Genomic DNA, 6,902 nt, shown 5'->3' on the forward strand with positions numbered 1-6,902 from the left:
TGCTCTCTTTCCAAGCTTGGGTTTAGCCAGTAATATTTCGCCGGTCATGTTTTTACTCGTTATAGGTGTTAAAGACATCATAAGGTAGTTAATTTAAACCGTTTTATAGCAATTTATATCCGTTTAGTGCGATTTTGAGGCAATTCTTGGTGATGCACTTTGAAGCTTTGGGCACGTTTCCAGTACCGGTCGAACGTTAGTGGGCATTTCGACGGACAAGCGGACATCTTTCGACCAAAAGAAGATTAGACCCAAGAAAGGATACATTGCCCAAGATTCTGATGGAAGATCACCTCATAGTAAGAAATATTTAAGATGATAAATCGTTGTTCTGTCGAAAAATTTTAAACGCATATTCCGCCATTTTCTTTGGTATAGCTTCGCTTGGCGAACCCTGTATTGCACAGTAAGGATAATTTTAGAAATGTAATTCAGCGATTGCATTAAGAACTAATTTGTCTTTCGATAGCTGTCCAACTTATATTTTTTTAGTCAAGTTTATGAATAGTTAATCATGAGACAAGATCACTGTCAAATATGGCGCCCGACATTTTCAGGCTAGTTTTGCTAGTATTGTCATTGTATAACCACGGTTTTTTGTGGCTAAATATGCACATTTTCGAACAAACTCTATATGTATGTTGTAATATGATGTTACAGGAGTGTCATCGGAAGAATTCTGAGAAGGTTAGTGAAAAAATTAATATATTTTGGCGATGATTACGTTATCGCTCTCTTTGGCTTGAATCGATGCTCTGGTAACGTTTGCACATGTGGTATGCTAATATAACGATTTATTGTGTTTTCGCTGTAAAACACTTAGAACATCTGAAATATTGTCTGAATTCACAAGATCTGTGTCCTTCCATTGCTGTGAGCTGTGTATTTTTAAGAAATGTTTTATGATTAGTAATTAGGTAATACACGTTGCTCTGTGTATTTATTCTAGTCGAGTTGTGATGGTGGGTGCAATTGTAAACTATGATTTATACCTGAAATATGCACATTTTTCTAACAAAACCTATCCTATACAATAAATATGTTATCAGACTGTCATCTGATGAGGTTTTTTCTTGGTTAGTGGCTATCAATATCTTTATTTGGCCGAATTGGTGATAGCTACAGGTGGAGAGAGAAAATGGTGGACAAAGAAAAATGGTGTCTTTTGCTAACGTGGTTAGCTAATAGATTTACATATTTTGTCTTCCCTGTAAAACATTTTAAAAATCTGAAATGGTGGCTTTATTCACAAGATCTGTATCTTTCATTTGGTGTCTTGGACTTGTGATTTAATGATATTTAGATGCTACTATTTAATTGTGACGCTATGCTAGCGATGCTAATCAGTGTGGGGGGGGGGGGTGGGGGATGTTGTCATAGGTGTACCGACCTCGGGCTTGCAGCCATAAGAGTTAACCCTCGCAAGGCTGCTGGCCCAGACGGCATCCCTTGCCGCGTCCTAAGAGCATGCACAGACCAGCTGGCTGGTGTGTTTACGGACATATTCAATCACTCCCTATCCCAATCTGCTGTCCCCACATGATTCAAGATGGCCACCATTGTTCCTGTACCCAAGAAAGGAAAGATAACTGAACTAAATGACTACCGCCCCGTAGCACTCACTTCTGTAATCATGAAGTGCTTGAAGAGACTAGTCAAGGATCATATCACCTTCGTCTTACCTGCCACCCTAGACCCACTTCAGTTTGAATAACGCCCCAACAGGTCCACAGACGATGCAATCACCATTTCACTGCCCTATCCCATCTGGACAAGAGGAATACCTACAGTTGAAGTCGGAAGTTTAGATACACCTTAGCCAAATATATTTAACCTCAGTTTTTAAAAATTCCCTGTCTTAGGTCAGTTAGGATCACCACTTCATTTTAATAATGTGAAATGTCAGAATAAGTAGAGAGAATTATTTATTTTAGCTTTTATTTCTTTCATCACATTCCCAGTGGGTCAGAAGTTCATATACACTCAATTGGTATTTGGTAGCATTGCCTTTAAATTGTTTAACTTGGGTCAAATGTTTCAGGTAGCCTTCCACAAGCTTCCCACAATAAGTTGGGTGAATTTTGGCCCATTCCTCCTGACAGAGCTGGTGTAACTGAGTCAGGTTTGTAGGCCTCCTTGCTCGCACACGCCTTTTCAGTTCTGCCCACAAATTTTCTATGGGATTGAGGTCAGGGCTTTGTGATGGCCACTCCAATACCTTGACTTTGTTGTCCTTAAGCCATTTTGCCACAACTTTGGAAGTATGCTTGGGGTCATTGTCCATTTGGAAGACCCATTTGTGACCAAGCTTTAACTTCCTGACTGATGTCTTGAGATGTTGCTTCAATATATCCACATCATTTTCATTCCTGATGATGCCATCTATTTTGTGAAGTGCACCAGTCCCTTGGGATGGTGTTCTTTGGCTTGCAAGCCTCCCCCTTTTTCCTCCGAACATAACGATGGTCATTATGGCCAAACAGTTCTATTTTTGTTTCATCAGACCAGAGGACATTTCTACATGTGCAGTTGCAAACCGTAGTCTGGCTTTTTTATGGACGTTTTGGAGCAGTGGCTTCTTCCTTGTTGAGCGGCCTTTCAGGTTATGTCGATATAGGACTCGTTTTACTGTGTATATAGATACTTTTGTACCTGTTCTGGGATTGATTTGTACTTTTCACATTTTTTCTCTGAGGTCTTGGCTGATTTGTTTTGATTTTCCTATGATGTCAGGCAAAGAGGCACTGAGTTTAAAGGTAGGCCTTGAAATACATCCACGGGTTCACCTCCAATTGACTCAAATTATGTCAATTAGCCTATCAGAAGTTTCTAAAGCCATGACATAATTTTCTGGAATTTTCCAAGCTGTTTAAAGGCACAGTCAACTTAGTGTATGTAAACTTCTGACCCACTGGAATTGTGATACAGTGATATGTAAGTGAAAATATCTGTCTGTAAACAATTGTTGGAAAAATGACTTGTGTCATGCACAAAGTAGATGTCCTAACCGACTTGCCAAAACTATAGTTTGTTAACAAGAAATTTGTGGAGTGGTTGAAAAACGAGTTTAAATGACTCCAACCTAAGTGTATGTAAACTTCCGACTTCAACTGTACCTCATCTATGATTACTGATATCCCAGAATTAGGATGGCCACATTCCTGTGTGTGTGTGTGTTTGTGTCTGTGTGCATCTGGATGTGTGTGTGTTTGTGTGTATGGAAGAGGGGGGCTGTTACATAAAAGAAAGAGCACTTACTGACAGTATGTGTTTATTACTGTGTGACAGACAGAACACAGGTCTAAGGTACACTATACAGTATATACAAAAGAATATGGACACCCCTTCAAATTAGTAGATTTAGCTATTTCAGCCACACCTGTTGCTGACAGGTGTATACAATTGAGCACACAGCCATGCAATCTCCATAGACAAACATTGGCAGTAGAATGGCCTTACTGAAGAGCTCAGTGACTTTCAACATAAGATGTCACCTTCCCAACAAGTCAGTTCGTCAAATTTCTGCCCTGCTAGAGCTGCCCCGGTCAACTGTAAGTGCTGTTATTGTGAAGTGGATACGTCTAGGAGCAACAACGTCTCAGCCGCAAAATAGTAGACCACACAAGCACACAGAACCGGACTGCCGAGTGCTGAGTTCCAACCTGCCTCTGGAAGCAACGTCAGCACAATAACTGTTCGTTGGAAGCTTTATGAAATGGGTTTCCATGTCCAAGTAGCTGCACACAAACCTAAGATCACCATGCACAATGCCAATCGACAGCTGGAGTGGTGAAAAGCTCGCCGCCATTGGACTCTGGAGCAGCGGAAACATGTTCTCTGGAGTGATGAATCACGCTTCACCATCTGGCAGTCCGATGGATGAATCTTGGTTTGGCGGATGCCAGGAGAATGCTACCTGCTCCAATGCATAGTGCCAACTGTAAAGTTTGGTGGAGGAGGAATAATGGTCTGCGGATGTTTTTCATGGTTCGGGCCAGGCCCCTTAGTTCCATTGAAGGGAATTCTTACAGCTGCAGCATACAATGACATTCCTGATGATACTGTGCTTACAACTTTGTGGCAACAGTTTGGGGAAGGCCCTTTCCTGTTTCAGCATGACAATGTCCCCGTGCACAAAGCGAGGTCCATATGGAAATGGTTTGTCGAGATCGGTGTGGAAGAACTTGACTGGCCTGCACAGAGCCCTGACCTCAACCCCATCGAGCACCTTTGGGATGAATTGGAACGCCGACTGCAAGGCAGGCCTAATCGCCCAACATCAGTGCCCGACCTCACTAATGCTTTTGTGGCTGAATGGAAGCAAGTCCCCGCAGCAGTGTTCCAACATCTAGTGGAAATCCTTCCTAGAAGACTAGAGGCCGTTATAGCAGCAAAGGGGGGACCAACTCCATATTAATGCCCATGATTTTAGAATGAGATGTTAGACAAGCAGGTGTCCACATCATTTTGGTAATGTAGTGTACCTTTATGTTGTATCTTTCGACCATACCCTGCAATCACATCATCATGAAAGAACATCTCAAATGCACTGTAGCATGAACGATACAGGTAACTGCCAAAATAAAGAAAACACCAACATAAAGTGTCTTAATAGGGCGATGGGCCACCACGAGCCAGAACAACTTCAATGCACCTTGGCATAGATTCTACAGGTGTCTGGAACTCTATTGGAGGGATTCTTCCACGGGAAATTCCATAATTTGCTGTTTTGTTGATGGTGGTAGAATCTCCCATAAGTGTTCACTTGGGTTGAGATCTGGTAAATGAGGCGGTTATAGCATGGTTTACATTGTTTTCATGCTCATCAAACCATTTAGTGACCAATCAAGCTCTGTGGATGGGGGCATTGTCATCCTATGGAGGCATAGCCACGGTAGTCAAAATAATGGTCTACCCAGCATTTTTACACATTACCCTAAGCATGATGGGATGTTAATTGCTGAATTAACTCAGGAACCACACCTGTGTGGAAGCACATGCTTTCAATACACTTTGTATCCCTCATTTACTCAAGCGTTTCCATTATTTTGTCAGTTACCTGTCCATTCCAGTGGTTGTTTAACTAACCTAACCCTGTGTCAGGTCTAGGCTGAAACTCAACAGTGGTATACAAACCTTTTCCTTCTGCAATGTGATCCAAGGTGGGTTTGTGAAGCCTGATGAGGCATGAAGTGAGAGACAAAGGCTTAGTGTTTACTTTGGTCCTGCATCAAGACAAATCTGTCTCCCTTCCAGCTCATTTAGCCATTAATGGGGTCTCTATGATGGATCCAGCCAGAGAGAGGTAGCCTATTACTCCAAATCGCAGTGATTACAGCAGCTCCTTTTACAATGTGTTTTATCAAAGGGGTACACAATATGGCAGATAAATACAAAGTACTTATTAATAAATCTCCTCAGTTGGTTAAAAAATCTTTGCACTCAAAATAGTTGCATGGCTTATAATGACTGCCACAGCAGTTTTCCCATTTTGTTATCTCAAACTTAACTAACCCCACCACATTTCTGATGAACTTGCCTGTTAAAACTTGTATCTCGTAATATTTGTTCAGATGGGGGACAAGGAATTATCTATCACTGTGACAGCTCTTTAAAAAGTGACATGGTACATAATCACCCCATTGTCTGTCAACTCTCACCCGTTTCTCATAACTCTATTCAACGCCTGCCAGGTCTCTGCTGGCATTGTTGTTGTGTAAATATATTCTGGGAAATAGAGCTCCTGCCACTGTATTAGCATGAGAGGTACAGGATATGGAGGTAAGTAAGGCTTTGCACAGTACATGGCAGCCATCCAGTGGAGGTAAGGGGACTGTCAGTCAGTGCTTTGTTCTGCTGCAACAGTGACGTGCATAACCAACGGCTCTGGAGTTACCGAGACTGGATGACGATGCCAAATGGAGGATGATGTTGCCAATGTCTGTTCTCATGTTCTCCTGTTTCACAGGCCATGCATGTTTAATACCTTAACCAGTAACAAACCCATGTCAAACCCTAATAGACCTTGGTGGTTAGCAGTAATAGGTGCTCACCCCATGCTCACCTCATGTCAGACCTATGTTTAAGCAGGCCTGCTGATGCTGTGCTCAGTGTATTGTCATACACACATGTCACTGTCATTACAGAGTAATGTAGTTGTCCAATCAATAAACAATTAGCCAGTACTAACAGGGCTGTATGTATGATGGTAGTCTACAGACTCTGGCTTGTTTTTGGCCAGCAATCCAAGCAGAAAATTCCTGTAACAGTTTCAAGAATCCTTGGTTTTTGGGAAGTCATCTCGCCAGTATCCCTGCCAGATACCGTAAGAACAACAACGGCACGCTATGTACACCTCATTTCACAAGAAAGCAATGCCATACGAAAACAATCCTAGCTTCTGAAATAAGCTTCACAAAAAGCATTATTGTTTAACAATGTACTGTATATGGCACTTGTCTTGCACAACTATTCCTTCATACTCTGACAGTGTTAGTCATGTGATTTCTAGTTATTAGCTTTGTGTTCAAGGAAAGGCTGTGGTAGTAGCACTGTATATTTGTACATGATTATGAGGTTAATCTTCTACTGGGTGATAATGAAGAGTCAGGGAGTTGTGGAAAGCCCGAGTTCACTCTGCAACAATCAGAGATAAGGCTGTTTGACCGGAGGGGGGTGTCGCCCTGACTAGTGGTCAATGGCTACAATTCCCAGAATCCCCCAGGCAGACAGCGGAGGTTTCCCACTTTCTCAGAGCCATGGAAACTGCTGATCTAACCTTGAATCAACAAAACATATAAATACCTGCCTCACAGCCTCAACCAAGCTGTGAAAATGGGCTGCACATGGACTCTTCTCTTTGGCTGGGAGTGCAGGTGGCCCCTTCCATAGAATTGACACAG

Source organism: Salvelinus namaycush, chromosome 26, assembly GCF_016432855.1.
Source record: "Salvelinus namaycush isolate Seneca chromosome 26, SaNama_1.0, whole genome shotgun sequence".
NCBI classification, from domain to species: Eukaryota; Metazoa; Chordata; class Actinopteri; order Salmoniformes; family Salmonidae; genus Salvelinus; species Salvelinus namaycush.